This window comes from Heterocephalus glaber, unplaced genomic scaffold (assembly GCF_053883595.1).
Source record: "Heterocephalus glaber isolate CG9 unplaced genomic scaffold, H.glaber_assembly_v1.0 deba00001673, whole genome shotgun sequence".
NCBI classification, from domain to species: Eukaryota; Metazoa; Chordata; class Mammalia; order Rodentia; family Bathyergidae; genus Heterocephalus; species Heterocephalus glaber.
The window spans coordinates 5,553,388-5,574,538 of NW_028258410.1; the positions used below are offsets into that span (position 1 = coordinate 5,553,388).

At 38.0% G+C, this 21,151-nt stretch overlaps 2 pseudogenes; one reads left to right on the plus strand and one right to left on the minus strand.

Moving 5' to 3' along the window:
* Nucleotides 1-252: 252 nt before the first annotated feature.
* On the minus strand, nt 253-1,247 carry LOC101726468 (olfactory receptor 5T3-like; annotated as a pseudogene).
* An 8,800-nt stretch (nt 1,248-10,047) lies between these two features.
* On the plus strand, nt 10,048-10,980 carry LOC106009057 (olfactory receptor 5W2-like; annotated as a pseudogene).
* Nucleotides 10,981-21,151: the final 10,171 nt, after the last annotated feature.

A 21,151-nucleotide genomic window follows, 5' to 3' on the forward strand; every position in this document is an offset into this window, starting at 1 on the left:
ATGGAAAATAAAATTACACAAGTAACAATTGTATATTGACATCAAAGATTATTTAATATGGATATCATTGAACATAGTGATCAGGATATGGGTGACCTAATTAATTTACATTGAAAAATTGTATTGGAGAACAGATGCAAGCTTTATTTGGAAATTTCTGACGTTATACAGCACAAATACATTAAAGCAGAAAATTTTCCTTTTCAGTTTCAGAATGAATGAAAATAGATTCAACATGAAGTATATTCAATTCTAAATATTTACATTATTTATAGAACAGTACCTTAAAAAGAGTCTTTGCATTGGCTCTTTTACATATTTGCTCTGAAAACTGTAGATGCCAGGATTCTGCATGAGAATGACAATGGTGTAGAAAATGGACACCACCATATTGTGCTCCAAGGTGTAGCAGGAACTTGGTCTCATGTACATGAAGAAGATTGTCAAGGGATAAATGGACACTCCATTTAGGTGAGAGCTACACGTGGAGAACACTTTCCTCCTCCCTTCGTCAGAATGCATCCTCAGAATGGCCAACAGGATGATGCCACAGGAGATGAGGATGATCAGGATGTTGACCACCTCAATGGCACTCACAAAATAGAAGAGTAGAAGTTGGTTTGTGTGAGTATCAGAACAGGAGATAGCAAGGAGAGGAGGGATATCACAGAACATGTGCCTAATTTCATTGGATCCACAGGACAGGCTGAACATGGCCACTGTATGTACCATGGGATGTAAAATGCCACCAGCATAGGAAGTAGTGATGAGTGGCAAGTAGACTCTGGGTGACATCCTTACTGAATACAGCAGCAGGTGGTAGATGGCCAGAGAGTGGTTATAAGCCATTGTCGCCAAGAGAAATTGGTGATTTCTGTGCTTCCAAAACTAACAAAGAGGAGTATCTGTGCTACACATCCATGGAATGAAATTGATTTATCTTCTGCCAGGATATTAACCAAAATTTTTGGAGTGACAACAGTGGAATAGCAGGCGTCCAGGAATGATAAAACACTCAGGAAATAGTACATTGGGTTGTGAAGTTGGGCATTCCCAATGACCTGTACCACTTGTCCCAGGTTTCCCATCAGAGTAAAAAGACAGATTGCAAGGAATACTAAAAATTACACAACCTGCAAGTCCCAATCATCTGTGAAACCCAAAAGTATGAACTTGGTGACTTCAGTCATGTTCTTCAGATGAACCTTGCATGTATCCAAATCTGATTATGATCTTTCCATTTCAGTTTTTATTACAGGTTCTAATGGGAATTTCCCTTGTCCTTGGAGTCCACTCAACCATGTCTACATGTGTGTTTCTCACTAAGGCATAATGATTTCCTCAGTAGGCAGGGGATGACCAGTGGTAAAGAAATTGGACCCAAGTGGATGGATTTTGCTGTATAAGGAAAAGGAAGAAATAATTTAATTCATTTGTTGGCTGAATTTATTATGCCAAAATACTGTGTTGCCTATATTTATGGGTTTTACATCCATTTATTTTTGTTACATTTTCTACCATCTGCTATAAGATGATTTTAAAATTCACAAAAGTTAAGATAAGAATATTTAAGCCTCAAAATATTATAGTGAAAAGCATGTCTCTGTATATTCATTCTTGGTTTGCTATGAAATACAAGAAATGCCCCTCTTGTTAAAATGGGAGCAAGACAATTTATGTCAGAGACTGTGTGGGATCAAAATGAGGACAAATTCTCAAAATTATTTAATTAAAAAATTTCTCCTCACAGAGATATATGTGCACCCATGTTTATAGTGGCACAGTTTGTAATAGCTAAAGCTTGGAAATAGCCCAAGTGCCCATCAACTGGAATCTGGATAAAGAAGATGTGTGTTTTTTATAAAATGGAGTACTACTCAGCCATAAAAAATGAGAAAATAGAGTCATTTATAGCTAAATGAATGGATATTGAGGCCATACTGTTAAGTGAAATAAATAGGACACACATGTGTAAATACTGAATAGTTTCTTTAGTGTGAGAAACTGAGAGTGTAAATAAGGATTAAAAGGATTAATAACTAATAATTGACACTTTGAAATAGAAAAAGATTCCAAGGAGTAGGGGTGGTGGGAGGAGATGAGGAAAGGAAAGAATGGAAAGGAAAAATTATGAGAAAAGGAAAAAAAAATGGAAATGGAGTCTATGTAAATAAGGAAGTGTGGAGGAGTGAAGAACGCACAGGTAATGGGGAAAAATAAGAACCAAGATAGATCATGTACAGGTACAAGCACTTAATGATAAATGTAAACGTATTGTATACCTAAAATGTACCAATAAAAGAATTTAAGCAAAAAAAAAGTCTCCAAGTGACTAGAAAAAGAGATTTTATACTTACATTTGAAGTTATCATATGAGATTGCAAGAAAAATCATTTTATGCCCTGCTCTGAAAACCATTGCCATCAATAGAACATGATGTTATAGCCTGGAGATAAATACACTTTGTTTGCAAATGAAATCACTGTCATTTTATGTTTAGTTTTTTTCTTAAAATATGTATCTCATGTTACCTTTGTTCAACCTCACTAGTTTATTGCATCCTTGTATTGTTTTAATTTAACTTAACAACCCGATATGTTTTTGATTTATTTGCTCATTTTACTTTCAAAATCTTTTAAATAATTCTGGGATATATTTTTCTTGAAAGAATACATTGTTGCTATTAATGATGTGTTGTAATTGATTTTGGCATTTCTAAAACAACTAGGAGATAAATTTCACTTGAAATTTTTACTTAGAAAAAGCCATTGTTAAAATTTTAAAAATTGCCAGATGCTGGTATTGGAGCTCAGAGTTTTTCCCTAATATCCTTATAATTTTTCTCATTACACAGGTGCAATAAAGAAAAATGCATGAATACAGAATTAACAACAAAAAAAGTAAAGTAACCTGTTTCTTACTGAAAACTTCAGGTCTAGAAACGAAATGAAATACTGGATCAACTGTAGTTAAGGAGAAGTTCTTATCATAGAGCTGCTGTTTATCTTTCAGTATTTTATAGATGAGAAGACATTTTAGATTTAAAACCTTGGTGTATTGAGGTCCAGGGTGATTTCAGGGATTTATAAATGATTTACAGTCATGATCTTAAACATGGTATAGTTTGTTTATTTTGAGTCACGCATACATCAGGAAGATAATAAACAATGAACTCACACTACTGTTAGAGGAAAGCAATATATGTATATTATCCCAGTTATTGACTCACAGATCCAGTAGAAATATTCTTTGTTATATATATATATATATATATTTAGCTTCCTAAGTAGGAAATCACACAAAGGAACAAAAATTATGCTCATTAGATTCTTTGCAAAACCTATATATGATTCATAAGAAAACACAGATTTCTTATAATAAGATATATATATTTTTTTACTACACTGCTAAATGAGCTTTTCAAAACAACTGATAAATGAGCTGCACCAGAACGATTGGGAAGACACCAGCAGCAGCAGCCCTGGAACCATTGTGAGGATGGACCACACATCATGGGCCATGCTCTGCCAGACCATGGAGGAGGCTGTACTGTATCTGAATCCACACTGCAGAGGTGCACGTGGGTGACCATAAAAGCCATGGTTATGAGACCCAGAAGATAGAGCAGAAGTGAACAAAAGAGAGGGCCTCTTGGAGGCTACTCAATGAAAATTGAAGCCCAGTGGGAAAGTGAAGAAAATCTGTGCAATAAAGGCACCCTGGAACACCATGATTGGTAAGTTGGTATGATCAGCACCTCCCATAGAAACTCAGACTCACTTAGGGTGGAGGAAAGCTGGAACCTGAAGCAGAACCTTGCAGAGTTCAAACCTGCAGGAGGTCAGGGAGCTTGACTTAGGCCTTGCAGGGAGAAATCAGACTGAATCTCAATAGACTACAGCTGGCTTGCAGAGACTAATTGACATAGACCTGCACACTGCTGCCCATATTGTCTACCAGGACAGCAGAGACATATCCTGAGGGAGGCCCTTTCCTTTTCCTTTTTTTAATATATGTAGTTTTTCTTTGTTTTGGGGTTTTTTAATATTTTTTCTTTTCCTTTTTCTCTCTCTTTCCCTTCTTGTTTGTATTTCTCTCCCTCTTTGTTCCTGTTCCTGTCCCATTTCAAATTGTTTCTCTCTCTCTCTCTGTCCTCTCCACTATTCCTATTCTTATTGGAAGGTGAATACAACTTCTAGCTTCCCTATTGATGTCAGTTTGTTCTGTTCTTGTCTCTGTTCTTTTGCTCTGTCTTTTCCTCCTGTCTTCAGTAGTTTCCCACAATTTATGTAATCTTCCCTTATTGTCTAGCCTCATTTCTAATCTATTCCTCTCCTTCTATCTCTCTATCCCTCCCTTCGCAACCACTTCTAAATCCTTATCCCAAGGAGGAATTTTGCTATATTGAAGGGTTTATTTACCACAAACATATTTTGGGCTGGGCATAGATTTTGATCTAGCTCACATGGTTAAAGGTGAAAGATTATTGGCTGCCAGAAATTGTCATTTTCTAAGCTGTGTTTGATAATATTGTTGATGCTGATTGTATCAATTGGGCTGGGGTGTTATGATTGATCTAATGAGTTGTCCTCCCTGGTGTACTGAAAACAAGATTGCCTAAGAGTCATTAGTGAGGCAAAGCCTAAAAAGACTAGCTATACCAGGAAGATATCACTGAGAATCAATCACTCCATAAAGGCTCTGAACACAAATAATAAATATTGAAGCAGCAGCCCAGAAATTAAAAACAGCAAAAACAGAAACAACAACAAAATTAGAAATGAGAAGATACCTTGGCAAGGTGCAAACTCAGACTTCCAGTTCACCAAAGACAAATTCTGGGGGAAATGAGGTGGAAAAATGTGATAATCAACCACTTGGACACCCTGAACTGAAGTAACAAAACAGAAGAATGAGGCTCTAGAAAAATTCAAAGGAGAAATAATTTCCCAGATAACTACAGAGATGGTGAGAAGAATGAAAGACATCATTAGAGACTCTAGAACAGAAACATATAAAAAAAATAGATGATTTCCAGAGCATGATGGAAGACATGAATGCTCAGCATAGGAAATAAATGGAAACAATGAAATGAACTCAAACAGATATTCAGGAGATTAAAAACTCTATTGAAAATACACAGCAGACTGAGCCAATCTGAAAACAGAATATAGAAGACAGAATGGTGGTCAGGGACCATGAAAAATGTAATCTCATAAAAATAGTAAAATATAAAAATGCTATAAAATGCTAATGTTAAATAATCTTTCAAAACTCAGTGGACCATATATGTGTGGTTCTATTTCTAGATTCTCTATTTTATTCCAATGATCTATATGTCTTTCCTTACACCAACACTGCCTTGATTACTGTAGCTTTAGAAGAAGTCTTAAAATTGGGTACTAAATGTCTTCCAACACTGTTTTTGTTTTTATTTTTGGCTTTTCTGGGCCCTTTGTACTCCTACATAACTTTAAAATTTCAATAGCCAGTTCTTCATTTATAGCAAGTATACACAGAACTGAATTTTTATATATACCTTGTGTTTTCTAATCCTGCTAAATTCAAGTACAAGTTCTAGGGGCTCCTAGAGATTTCTTAATATTTTCTCTGTAGATGATCATTTCATCTACATATAAAAATTTTGCTTCTGCTGTGCCAATCCTATCCTAGTTGTGTCATTTTATTGTCAGACTATTTTGGTTTAGACCTATGTTTCAAAGTCTAATGGACAGATGAAGAGTAGGCATATATTCCCTTGTTCCACACTTTAGGGAGAAAGTATTGTATCATTTCCATTCATAGAAGGAGTTTTTGTTGGAAGTATGGAGTACATGTCTTTGATATGTTGAGAAGGTTCCATTCTACTTCTAGTCTCCTGATAGCTTTTACCATGAACAGCTGTAGAATATAGTCCAATACTTTTTCTCCAACTAGTGACAGGATCATATGGCTTTTTCCTTTCCTCAGTTAAAATGATGACTTTTGGGAGTGGATCTTCCAATGCAGAACCAACACTGCCATCCCTATAACAAAACCACTTTCTACATACTGCCAGATCTGACATCTAAGAGTTTGTTTTGTTAAACAAATTTCTATCTATGTTAATACATTTTCTTCTATTATCTTTATCCAGTTTTAGGATTAGCACAATGTTGATATCCTAAAGTGAGGGGAGAAGTGTTCCTTCTTTTTTCTGCTTTAATTGTTTGATATAATTTATCAGTTAAAATGTTTATGAACCTGCTGTTTTCATATAGGTAGGTTTTCAAACTAGGAATATACTTTCTTTAATAAGTACTATTCAAATTTTATATTTCCTCCAGAGTTAGTTTCATTAATTTGTCTTCCAAGGTACTTCTTAGAAGTTGTCAAATTTATTTCAAAAAAGATTTTTGTAATATGCTTTCTATATCCTTTTAAATTCTGTAAAATCTGTGGTAATGTCTCCTAGACCTTAATATTGTAATTTAAAAAACGTATAACTGATATTGTGTAAAAGGAAGAAAAGGTCTAAAAGAGCATGGGAATTGGGAGGGGTAGGAGAAGGGAAAAAAGGGAAAGGAAAAAATATGAGAAGAGGAAAAAAATGAATACAAGGTCTTTGCAAATAAGGAAGGGTGGAGGGGGTGAAGGGAGGACAAGGGAAGGGGAAAAAATAAGAACCAAGAGACTCATGTAAGGGTACAAGATCCCAATGATGAATGTAACCGTATTGTATACCTAAAATGTACCAATAAAGTTAATGGGAAAAAAAATAACTCTCAAGTTAAGCAGTCTCAATTCCCCAATCAGAAGACACATATTGGAAGGTTGGATCAAAAAACAAAACCCAATGATAACTTAAATACATGAAACATGAAACATATTTAATCAAAAAAGAAATTATAGAATAAAAAGTAAATGATGGAATATAATATTCCATGTAACATGAACCTGAATAAAAGCAGGAACAGCTCTCTAAAAAAAAAAAACAGTAAGGGACCATAGAAATCAATACAACAGCTCCAAGTTAATGCAAAGAAGAATAATATAAGACGAATAGAAGGCCACAAAAAAGCAGAAGAAAGTACAAATGACATAAAAAAAACTGTTCACAGAATTAATAATAGAAAACTTCCCAACAGAGCAATAGAATTTGACATACAGATAAGTGTGGCATATAAGACTCCAACTAGCCCTGATCAAAAAAAAAATCTATACCTAGACATATAATAGTCAAGATCCTGGAAACCCAACAGAAGAACAAAATACTACAAGATGATAGAGAAAAAAAACCAAAGGAAAGCACATCAGAATCATAGCAGACATTTCAACACAAACTCTCAAGTCAAGGAGAGCTTGGAGTGAGGTATTTCAAGCCCTAAAAGAAAACAACCTCCAACCTAGACTAATGTATCCTGCAAAACTATCTTTCAAAACTGATGGGGATATAAGATACTTCCATGACAAACAAAACCTGAGAAGCTTTATGAATAACATCCAGCACTCCAAAATTTTTTTAAATACCCTAGAAAAAGACAATGGAGGTCACAATTCCATGAGTCCAAAGAGAGAAAATCCAAAATATTTTATCAGGCAAGGCAAGATATTAAAGGGAGAGGGGGCAAAATAAAAAAGATCTAACAACAGGAAAATAACATGACAATAAGTCAATACATATCAGTTATCAACATCAATGTAAATGGCTTCAATTCACCAATCAAAAGAAATAGACTGGCAGAATGGAATAAGAAACAAAATCCAACAATATGGTGTAAACAAGAAATGTACCTAATTCAAAAAGAAACTCATAGACTGAAAATAAAAGGATGGAAAACAATTCTCCATGAGATAGGAACCCTATCTTATTTACAAACAAAGTAAATTTCAAACCAAAACTAATAAATAGTGATGGAGAATGTCACTACATCCTCATAAAGGGAACAATCCAAAAGGAAGTGATGACAATCATAAATATATATGCACCCAATACTAATGCCCCCAACTATACAAAACTAATATTAATGGACATGAAAAACTAAGTAAGCACTAATACAATTGTAGTGGGGTACCTCAATACCCCACTGTTACAATTAGACCATGTAGACAAAAAAAAAATCAACAATGAAATACTTGAACTGAACAAAGCTTTTGAACAAACGGACCTAATAGATGTCTACAGAGTGTTCCACCCCACAAAATAAGAATACACATTCTTTTTGGCTGCATATTGGTCATTCTCCAAAATGCACCACATACTAACTCATAGAACATGTTTAAATAAAGGCAAAGAAATTGAAGTTATCCCGTTTATATTATCAGACCATAATGCAATTAAACTGGAGATCAATAGCAAAAGAAACTGCAAAAACTCCACAAACACATTAAAATTGAATATCACCCTCCTGAACAACCAATGGGTCACAGAGGAAATTAAAGAAGAAATTAGACAGTTTTTATAATTTAATGATAATGCCAATAAAACATGCAAGAATCTATGGGACACAATTAAAACACTTCTATGAGGGAAATTCATAGCAGTGAATGTTCCTACCAGGAAAACAGAGCAAGCTCAAAAGCAGCCTAATGCTAAACTTTCAGCTCCTAGAAAAAGAAGAGCAAGACAAACCCAAAGCTCATACAAGGGAAGAAATCATAAATATCAGAGCAGAAATCAGAACAATGGAGAGTAAGAGAACGATACAAAAAATCAACAAATCAAAGAGTTGGTTTTTGAAAGAATAAATAAAATTGATTAATCCTTTGCCAATCTTATCAAAAAAGGAGAGAAAATGCTCAAATTCATGAAATTAATAATGAAAAAGTTGAAGTCACATTAGATCCAGAAGAAAGCTTGAGGATCATCAACACCTACTTCAAGAACCTGAAATTGCAAAACCCCAACAAACACATGGAAATTGAATAACAATCTCCTGAACAACTGATGAGTCACAGAGTAAATTATGAAAGAACTGAGACAGTTTCTACAAGTAAATGATAATCCCAGTAAAACACACAGAAATCTATGGGACACAATGAAAGCAGTTCTATGAGGGAAATTCATAGCACTGAATACCCATATAAAGAAAATAGAGAGAACTGAAATAAACAACCTAAAGCAGAACCTCAGGCTCCTAGAAAAAGAAAGGCAGAAAAAACCCAAAGCTCATACAAGACAGGAAATTATAAAGATCAGAGCGGAAATTATAAAGATCAGAGCAGAAATCAGTGCAATGTAGACTAAGAGAATGATACAAAAAAAAAATCTATGAATCAGAGTTGTTTTTTTGAAAAAATAAATAAAATCAATAAACCTTTAGCCAATCTTATCAGAAAAAGGAAAGAAATGGCTAAAATCCATGCCATTAAGAATGAAAAACGTGAAGTCACAATAAATCCAGCAGAAATCCAGAGGATCATAAATACATACTTTGAAAACCTGTACTCTAATAAAATGGAAAACAGAAGAAATGGAAAAATTCTTAGATACATATTAATTGCAAAAGTTAAATGAAGATATAGAAATTATAACACCCCAATTACAATGAGTGAAATTGAAAATATAATAAAAAATTTACCAAAAAGGAAAGTCCAGTTCCTGATAGCTTCATTGCTGAATTATACAAGACATTTAAAGATGAACTATCACCATTACTCTTTAAATTCATCAAGGAAATTGAAAGGTAAGCAAGGCTTCCAAATTCATTCCTGGAAGCAACTGTTACTTTGATTCCAAAACCAGGGAAAGACCCAACCCAAACAGAGAACTACAGGCCAATCTCCCTAATGAACATAGATGCAAAATTCCTCAACAAGATACTGGCAAACAGAGTACAGAGGGTCATCAAGATCATACACCCTGACCAAGTCAGATTTATCCCAGGGATGCAAGGATGGTTCAACATACATAAATTAATAAATGTAATACATTATATTAACAGAGCCAAGGACAAAAACCATATGATCATCTCAATAGATGCAGAAAAAGCATTCGACAAAATCCAACATCCATTCATGAGAAAAACCATACAGAAAATTGGAATTTAAGTTTAGACAATTGAAAGAATGGAATAAGGAAATTGCTCTGCCGTGTATGAATTCATTTTCCTGGGATTTACTGATAGCAGAGATATCAAAATGAGCCTTTTTGCTGTGTTTCTCCTGGTTTATCTCTTCAGTCTCCAGGCAAACCTTGGCATGATGACTGTAATAATGGTGAATCTCTATCTGCACCCACCCATGTACCTCTTCCTCAGCCACCTTGCTCTCCGTGACCTGTGTTATTCCACACCAATTGGGTCAAAGTTGCTGGTGGACTTGGTGGCCCAGAATAGGTAAATCCCTTTTTTGGGCTGTGCTCTGCAGTTTCTGAGCTTCTGTAACTTTGCAGACTCTGAGTTTCTGCTGCTGGCAGTGATGGCCTTCAACTGGTACAGGGACATCAGCAGGCCCCTGCTGTACACAGCCCACATGTCCAGCAGGCTGTGCTCCCTGTTGGTGGTGGGGGTTTACCTGGTGGGACTGGCAGACACTCTGATACACACCATGCTGTCATTCCACCTGTGTTTCGGTGGGTCTAGTGAGATTAATCATTTCTTCTGTGATCTCCCTCCTCTTCTGTTGCTATCTTGTTTGGACACATGGGTTAATGAGTTAGTGATACTCACTATTTTTGATTTTATAGAACTGAGCACCATCTCGGGCATTCTTGTCTCTTATTTTTATATTATCTTATAAGTCCTGAAGGTTCAGTCTGCTGAGGGAAGGTTCAAGACTTTCTCTACCTGCACCTCCCACCTCATTGCATTTGCCATTTTCCAGGGAACCATGCTCTTCATGTATTTCCATCTGAGTTCTTCATCCTCCCTCTATCAGGACAAAATGACTTCATTGTTTTACACACTTGTGATTCCCATGCTAAACCCGCTGATCTACAGCCAACAGAACAATGTTGTGAAAGAGGCCCTGCAGAAGCTGAGAAATAAAAAGTTGTTTTAAATAATTGCATTATATCTAGGTGTAACACACATACAATGTCAGTTATTTTGAAAAATTGCATTGCCTTATGGACCACGAATTGTGGCACACAGTTAAATTATTGAAATAAGTGTTTATATTAATTTCTAATTCAGGGAAATGTTGCAGATCTCCATATGTACCATGTCCCATTATTATCATGAGTTGATACGTGCTGTTCCCTGTGGTAAGTTTTCCTGATTTTCTCAGTTGTACCACAGTAGGATTTGCTCACGTTCACATTCAACTTCAATTATATGGAGGTTTATTAAGTGTTTACTAATTCCCCTTTAGCACTGTATATTTCATGGCAAATCCAGTACATTTACCAGAGAATCTCATATTCTAAGAGAAGAAATAAAAAGTAACTAAAATGAGCAATCAATCCACAATAAGGCTTTCAACAATTCTGAGGTAAGGAGAATGTGGAAAAGTAATGTGAGAAAGTAAGCATTTTTTATCCAAAGGCAGCACCTTCTCTCCTTATTGTCCAAAGAACTTGTATCATGTCTGAGGCACACAGAATGGGAAAGTAAAGAATAAAAGATAACCCAACACTTATGAGTGCTTATTGGATGTTGATATACAAAAATTCCCTGAAGGTATGATAAGTATCTAAAAATCACAGAAACTTACATATACCTGTACACACACTACCATCTAAATACATGTAAAATGGGTGTGAATGAGAAGGTAAAGAATCTACAAAGTCACGAATAATAATTTCCTGAGAATATGAAACATCCATCTGTGTATCTCCTTGATAATTTCCTTTGTTATGATCTCTAGTTTTGTGAGACTCAGGCACTGAATGAGCTTCTTGGGAAACCCAAGGAATGTCTGTACATTTGAAGGCCAACATAAGATGTCCTGGCTTCCTTAATTATCCATTACAATTGCAAAAGCTTCAGACAGAGGTCGCCTTATGTTCCACACTGTAAGTGTGACATTCCCAAAGTAAAACATTTCAGGATAGAACTAAAGCCCAAGGTAAGTGGGTTTCTTCTACCTCCAGTCCAGGCCCTCTGGGAAGTTCAGCGTGGAGGGTGGCAAGTTGTAGCCCAACCTAGGCTACTTTGAAAATTAGGAAGAGGCTGGCTCAGAGATAGACAGAGAACAGACAGACTACAGACAGAAAATTAAGGGGGATAAATGTGGCTCAGGGTGAAAATCCTGAGCTCAATCCCAAATACTGAAGAGAAGGAAGGCAGGCAGGAAGGAAGGAAGGAAGGAACATTGGTACATTTTTGGTATAAATACACTTACATTCATCACTGGGATCTTGTAACTTTACACGAGTATCTTGGTTCTAATTTTTTTCTCCTTCCCTTGCCCTCCCTTCACTCCCTTCACCCTTCCCTATTTGCAAAGACTTTGATTCCATTTTTTTCCTTTTCTCATATTTTTTCTTTTCCCTTTTTTCCTTTCCCCTACTCCTCCCACTTCCCCTGCTGCTTTAGACCTTTTCTTCCTGTTATACAATGTCAATTATATATTTTTATATTAAAATATCAAGATCTAGGAAACATTATCACAGATTTTATAGAATTTAAAAGGATATAGAAAGCATATTACAAAAATCTTTTTTGAAATAAATTTGACAACTTCTAAGAAGTACCTTGGAAGACAAATTAATGGAACTAACTCTGGAGGAAATATAAAATTTGAATAGCACCTATTAAAGAAAGTATATTCCTAGTTTGAAAACCTACCTATATGACAACAGCGGGCTCATATACATTTTAACTAATAAATTATATCAAACAATTAAAGCAGAAAAAAGAAGGAACACTTCTCCCCTCATTTTAGGAAATCAACATTGTGCTAATCCTAAAACTGTAAAAAGATAATAGAAGAAAAAATATGAACATAGATAGAAATTTGTTAAACAAAAGTCAGATCTGGCAGTATGTAGAAAGTGGTTTTGTTATAGGGATGGCAGTGTTGGTTCTGCATTGAAAGATCCACCCCCAAAAGTCATCATTTTAACTGAGGAAAGGAAAAAGCCATATGATCCTCTCAGTAGTTGGAGAAAAAGTATTGCACTATACTCTACAGCTGTTCATGGTAAAAGCTATCAGGAGACTAGAAGTAGAACAGAACCTTCTCAACAGATTAAAGACATGTACTCCATAATTCCAGTGAGAATGCTTTCAGCCAAGCTGAAGATGGTGGGCATGCCCAGGGGCGTCCTCCTCACCCTGTCTTGGTCACAAGCCTGTCTTGGTCAGAAGCCTGTCTTGGTCAGAAGCCTGCCTTAGGCACAATCTGGTGGAGGAAGCCAGAGGAAGCAGGTTCCAGTAAGGCTGCACCTGCTTCACACAACTCGGCCCCACTCAGCCCAGCACTGCCAAGCTAGGGCTGGTGAGTGTGCCTGGGGGGTCCAACTCACCCTGTCCTGGTTGCAAGGCTATCTTTGTTGAAGGCTGGTGGAGTAAGCCCAAGGAAGTAGGTTCCAATCAGGCTGCAACTTCATGGCCCTACTCAGGCAAGCTGGGCCTGGCGGGTCTGCTCTCACTGGTCCTCCTCAGTCTTCATTGTAAGCCTATTTTGGTTGCAAGCTGGTGCAGCCAGCCAGAGGAAGCAGGTTCCAGTTAGGCTACAAATACTCGGCCCCACTTGGCATGCTCAGGCCCTACTCAGCCAAGCTGGAGCTGCTGGGCATGCCCAGGGGGGTCTTCAACACCCTGTCTTGGTCACAAGCTTATCTTGGTCACACACTGGTGGAGCAAGCCAGAGGTAGCATGTTCCAGTCAGTGTGCAACCACTCAGGCCCACTTGGCCTGCTCGGCTCCCCTCAACCAAGCTGGGGCTTATGGGCATTCCTGGGTGGTCCTTCTGACCCTGTGTCAGTTACAAGCCTGTGTTGGTTGCAAGGTGGTGGAGCAAGCTGAAGAAAGCAGGTTCCAGTCAGCCTGCAAATGCTCAGCCCCACTCAGACCCGCTCAGTCATGGTGGGCCAAGCTCAGGCTGGTGGGCTTGGCCAAGGGGGTCCTCCTCACCCTGTCTTGGTCAGAAGCCCTCTTTGGTCGCAAGCTGGTAGAGCAAGCCAGAAGAAGCAGATTCCAGTCAGGCTGCAACTGCTTCGACCCACTTGGCCCCACTCAGCCCTGCTTGGCCAAGCTGGGGTTGGTGGGCATGCCCAGTGGGGTCCTCCTCACCCTGTCTTGGCCACAAGACTGTCTTGGTCACAAGCTGGTAGAACAAGCCAGAGGAAGCAGGATCCAGTCAGGCTGCAAGTGCTTCACCCAACTCGGCCCTGCTCATCCTGGCTTGGCCAAGCTCGGGTTGGTGCGAATGCATGGCAGGATGGGGGGGGGTTCTCCTCACCCTGTTTTGGCTGCAAGCCTGTCTTGGTCATAAGCTGGTGGAGCATGGTAGAGAAAGCATGTTCCAGTCAGGCTGCAATGACTTGGCCTCACTTGGCCCCGCTCATCCCCGCTCAGCCAAGCTGGGCCTGGTGGGCATGCCCAAGGTGGTCCTTCTCACCCTGTCTTGGTCACAAGCATGCCTTGGTTGCAAGCTGGTGGAGCAAGCTGGAGAAAGCACGTTCCAGTCAGCCTGCAACTGCTCAGCCCAACTCAGCCCAGCTTGACCCACCCCAGCCAAGGTGGGGCTCGTGGGCATGCCCAGTGAGGTCCTTCTCACCCTGTCTTAGTCACAAGCCCGCCTTAGTTGAAAGCTGGTGGAGGAATCTGGAGGAAGCAGGTTCCAGTCAGTCTGCAACTGCTTCACCCCACACAGCCCCGCTCAGCCCCACTCCACCAAGCTGTGGCAGGTGTGTGTGCCCAGGTGAGTCCAACTTACCCCATCCTGGTTGCAAGACTATCTTTGTTGCAAGCTGGTGGAGCAAGCCTGAGGAAGCAGGTTCCACTCAGTCTGCAACTGCTTTGTCTCACTCGGCCCCATGTAGCAACATTTGGCCAATTTAGGGCTGGTGGGAGTGCCCTGGGATGTCCTCCTCACCCTGTATTGGTAGCAAGCCTGTCTTGGTCAAAAGCCTGTTTTGTTCACAAGCTGGTGGAGCAAGCCGGAGGAAGCAGTTTCCAATCAGGGTGCAATTGGTTGGCCCCACTAGGACCTGCTCTGCCCAACCTGGCCTTTTAGCTCCACATGGGTCATTCTCCAAAACAGACTACAGACTCAGTCATAAAACATGTTTCAGTAAGTGCAAAGGAATAGAAGTTATGCCCTTAATAGTATCAGACCATAGTGTGATGAAATTGGAGATCAATAGCAAAAGAAACTGCCAGAATTTCATAAGCACATTGAAATTGAATAACACACTTCTGAATAACCAGTGGGTCACAGTGGAAACTAAAGAATAGATCAGACAGTTCCTACAATTAAATGGCAATGCCAGTGCAACATATCAGAATGTTTGGGACACAATGGAAGCAGTCTTACAAGGGAAATTCATAGCAGTGAATACACATATTAGAAAAACAGAATGAGCCCAATTTAACAACCTGTTGCTGAACCTGTGGATGAGCTCTGGTTTTTGCCATTGCCTTTGGATGCAATTGATTTTTATTTTAAAAGTGGCTATTTAGCCCCAGGAGTCATCAGGGAAATAAACATGCATGGTCTAATACTAACATGATACACAAAATTAAGATTTTTGAATATCCTAAACAGAGGATTCAAACACTGATCGTGAACACTCATGCATATCACACACACACACACACACACACACACATACACTCATATATTATTAACTCCTGTTTCTCACACGGATAAATATATGTCTACCCAAATAAAGGCATAAGAATGTTCACAATATTATTATTACTAATGAGAAAAGGGAAGAAAACTAACTGTATGACTATCAACATTAGAGAAAATAATGATATTTTTGCACAAGTACACAGCAATAATAATTAATCTACTGCAACTGCATGCAGAAACTTCACATGGTTTGCACTAAGATTACAAGATTGAAAATAAGATCCAAGAGTTGAATAATGAGAAATACGCTGAATAGTGTCATTTGGATTTCAGGATTACTGAAAACTTCCCAGAAAATGAATTCATTCAAGGAGGTAGTTTTCCAGTTTTATTCTTTATTATTGTGTTTTCTGTAGTGCTCAAATGTGATCAAGAAATTGATGGAAGTATTAACTCTTATCTCAGTCAGAAAAATAGAATGTGTACCTCAGAAAAGACTTCTGGTGTTATTGTCTTTATTGCCAGCATCTTCTTAGTGCTATCACAAAATCCTTGAGTTGATACTCTGTAGAAGAAGCAAGTTTTGTTTTAGGTCACAGCTTTAGGGGTTCAGCCATTGTCATTTGGCCCCTTTGTTTAGGCTTTGCAAGGTGTCCCAGCAGGGTGCCTGCGCATGGCAGAGGGAGTTGCTGACCATGTTGTAGCTGGGAAGGAAGCAAGGAGAGGAAACAAATGTGCCAGGGCCTCAGTAAGGAGTGAAGGACATGTCCTCAAATGGCTGGGAGATTTCCAGCTAGCCGCACCTCTCACTGGGCCCCACACCTCCTATAGCTCCCTGCTATGGTGCAGACTTTTAGCACATGAGCCTCTGCATGACATTCACCCACTCCATACCAGGTCCTATACAGCTGTGCACCCACTACCATGACATTTCCATGACATAGAATTTGAAGAAATTACCATGTAAAAAGGGTGGTGCTTAAATAGATTTAGTCTTCTGAATCTCATCCTACCTGTCTTCATTGCTATGTTTCTTTCAGATCAAAAAGACAAGAAATCTAGTCTAATATTATTTACACATCTTGGGTGACTCATCTTTTTCATACTTGGTCCAGGACTGCAATGTGTTTCCGAGTCACTTGAAATGTGCATTCCTCTTTTTCATTCTTTCTTTCTTTCTTTCTTTCTCTCTCTCTCTCTCTCTCTCTCTCTCTCTCTCTCTCTCTCTCTCTCTCTCTCTCTCTCTCTCTCTCCCTTCCTTCCTCCCTCTCCCTTTCTTCCTTCACTCTAGCTAAGGTGTTATGATTGATCTAATCAGTTGTCCTTCCTGGTATAATGAAAATGAGCCTGGGAGCCATTAGAGACTCAACATCTAAAGAGCAGCTATATCTGGAAGATACCTCTGAGAAGAAATCATTACATAAGGTTTCTAAACACATCAACAAAGATACTTACAATAAGCAATTTCAAAATATCAACCTAGGAACTAAACCAAGAACAGTACCAAAAAAAAAATGAGAAGACATTTCAGCAAGTTACAAACTCAGACTTCCACCCTCCAAAAGGCAAATTCTCAGGGAAATGAGGTGGAAAAGTCTGGTAATCAACCACCTGGACACTCTGAACTGATAGCACAGGAAGTAACAAAACAGATGAATGAGACTGTAGAAAAATTCAAAGCAAAAATAATCTCCCAGATAACCACAGAGATGGTGAACAGAGTGAAAGACATGATTTGAGGCTCTAGAACAGAAACTGATAGAAAAATAGATGAGCCCAGAATCTTGCTGGAAGCCATGAATGCCCAGTATAAGAAAGAAATGGAAACCATGATCACAGAACATAAGGAAGAAATAGAATCCATGAGACAGATTTAAAAAAACATTCAGGAGAATAAGAACTCCATTGAAAGCATGCAGAGCAGATTAAGAGAATCAGAAGATAGAATATCAGATATAGAAGACAGGATTGCAGTGAAGAACCATGAAAACAGAGATTTCTTAAAAATAATAAGGGACCATGAGAAATCAATTCAGCAGCTGCTAGATGATGTAAAGAAGAATAACACAAGACTGATAGGAGTCCATAAAAGAATGGGAGAAAGTACAATTGACATAAAAAACTGTTCACAGAAGTAATAGTAGAAAACTTCCAAGATGGAGGTGGAGAATTAAACATACAGATATGTGAGGCATATAGAACTCCACCTAGCCATAATAAAAAAAAAGTCACCTAGACATATAATAGTCAAGATCCCAGAAACCCAACAGAAGAACAAAATCCTACAGGCAATTAGAAAAAAGAAACAAATCACCTATAAAGGAAAGCCCATCAGAATCATGGCAGACTTCTCAACACAAACCCTCAATGCAAGGACATCCTGGAGTCAAGTATTTAGAGCCCTAAAAGAAAATCACTTCCAACTTAGACTGTTGTATCCTGCAAAATTATCTTTCAAAATTGATGGGAAAATTAGATACTTCCATGACAAAGAACACCTAAGAAGTTTCATGAACACCAAACCAGCACTCCAAACAATTCTAAGCAATATCCTAGAAAAAACACAACGAAGGTCACAACTCCATGAGGCCAAACAGAGGGAAGCCACCAGACAAGGTAAGAAACTAAAGGGAATGGGGGAAAAAGAAATAAGATCCAACAACAGTAAAACATCATGACAAGAATGAGTCAATATCTGTCAATTATAACTATCAATGTTAATGGCCTCAACTCACCAATCAAAAGAAGTAGACTGACAGAATGGATTAAGATGCAAAATCCAACAATATGCTGTATACAAGAAACACACCTAACTCAAAAAGAAATTCATAGACTGAAAGTAAAAGAATGGAAAATAGCCCTCCATGTGACAGAAACCCCGAAAAATGCAGGGGTAGCAATCTTATTTGCAGACAAAGTAGATTTCAAACCAAAACTAATTAAGAGAGACAAAAATGGTTACTACATCCTTGTGAAGGGAAAGATCCAAGAGGAAGAAATGACAATCCTAAATATATATGCACCAAATATGAATGCTCACAACTATGCAAAACAAATATTAATGGACATGAAAAACCAAATAACCATGAATACAATTGTAGTGGGTGACCACAATACCCCACTATCACAAATAGACAGATTATCTAGACAAAAAATTAACAATGAAATTCAAGAACTGAACCAAGCTATTGAACAAATAGACTTAATAGAAATTTACAGAGTGTTCCACCCCACAAAATCAAAATACGCATTCTTTTCAGCTGCACACAGGCCATTCTCCAAAATAGACCACATGATTGTAGGGGACAGGGGGAAGGGGAGATTACCAGAACTCTGCAGTGAGTCCTGGTCTCCTGCGAGCCACTGCAGCACACGGTAAAGTACAGGACAGGTAGAAAATTGAGACTGAGAAGAAGCTGAGCTTTGCGTCTGATCAGTGCTGCTCTGGGCAGCAAAGAAAAAAGCCCCCAGCTTACCAAACCTTTTATTCAGTACATAGGGAGAAACAAATGTAACAAATGACTTGCAGAGAGTTCAATAGTTCACATTGGGATAAACAAGGTGTAACAGAAGGCTTGCAGAGAGTTCAGTACATCTCCGGCAAACAAGATATTAACAGCCCAAGAACAACAAGGAACTGAGCAGATGTTTGTTCTCCCAGGATGTTTCTTGTCCTGGAGAATCACAGCATCACTGGATCACTGAAGTGTCAGTTGTGACCGGAGGCTAAACTGGAGTTATTCTGTAGCTGGGCTGTAGGCAAGAGAACTAGGCTAACCAAATGATTTTTCCCTAGAATTATGTAGCTTTGCTCCCAACACATGATAGCTCATAGGACATGTCTAAGACAATGTAAAAGAATTGAAATTACCCCCTGTATAGTATCAGATCATAGTGCATTAAAATTGGAGATCAATAACCTAAGAAACTGCAAAACTCCCACGAACACCTTGAAACTGAATAACACCCTCCTGAACAACCAATGTGTTACAGAGAAAATTAAAGAAGAAATTAGACAGTTTCTACAAGTAAAGGATAATGCCAGTACAACATACAGGAATCTATGGGACACAACGAAAGCAGTTCTACCCTGAAAATTCATAGCAGTGTATGCCCATAGTAGGAAAATAGAAAGAACTCAGATAAACAACCTAATTCAGAACCTCAAGCTCCTAGAAAAATAAGAGAATAACAAGCCCAAAGCTCGCACAAGAGAGGAAATTATAAAGATCAGAGCAGAAATCAATGCAATGGAGACTAAGAGAGTGATACAAAAATTAATGAATCAAAGAGGTGGTTTTGTGAAAGAATAAATAAAATCAATAAACCTTTAGCCAATCTTATCAAAAAAGGAAAGGTAAGGCTCAGATCCATGCAATTAAGATTGAAATAGGGGAAGTCACAACAGACCTAGCAGAGATCCAGAGGGTCATCAACACCTACTTCAAGAATCTGTACTCTAATAAAATGGAAAAGACAGAAGAAATGGACAGATTCCTACATATATATGAATTTCCAAAGTTAATTGAAGAAGATATAGAAATTCTAAACACCCCAATTACAATGAGTGAAATTGAAAATGTAATAAAATATTACCAACAATGAAAAGCTCAGGTCCTGATGGCTTCACTGCTGAATTCTACAAGACTTTTAAAGAACTAATCCCATTACTCTTTAAACTCATCAAGGAAATTGAAAGGGATGAAACGATTCCAAATTCATTCCTGGAAGCAAGTGTTACTTTGATTCCAAAACCAGGGAAAGACCCAACCCAAAAAGAGAACTACAGGCCAATCTCCCTAATGAATATAGATGCAAAAGTCCTCAACAAGATACTGGCAAACAGAATACAGAGGGTCATCAAGAAGATCATACACCCTGACCAAGTCAGATTTATCCCAGGGATGCAAGGATGGTTCAATATCCATAAATCAATAAATGTAATACACTATATTAAGAGAGTCAAGGGCAAAACCATAGGATCTTCTCAATGAAAGCAGAAAAGGCATTTTACATAATCCAACACCTATTCATGATAAAAATGCTACAGAAAATTGGAATAGAAGGTCTTTATCTCAACCTGATTAAGGGTATCTATGAAAAACCAACAGCCAACATCATGCTAAATGGTCAAAAACTGAAAACTTTCACACTAAAATCAGGAACAAGACAAGGATGCCCACTCTCACCACTCCTCTTCAATATAGTTCTGGAAGCATTAGCCACAGAAATTAGAAAAGAGAAAGAAATAAAAGGAATAAAGATAGGAAAGGAAGAAGTTAAGCTGATTATTTGCTGATGATATGATACTTTACATAGAAGAACCAAAAAACTCTGCCAAAAGACTTCTAGCCTTAATTGACAGATTCAGTAGAGTAGCTGGATATAAGGTCAACAATCAAAAAACAACAGCCTTCTTATACATAAATAGAAGACTCACTGAGAGAGAAATTAGGGACACAATTCCTTTTACAATAGCATC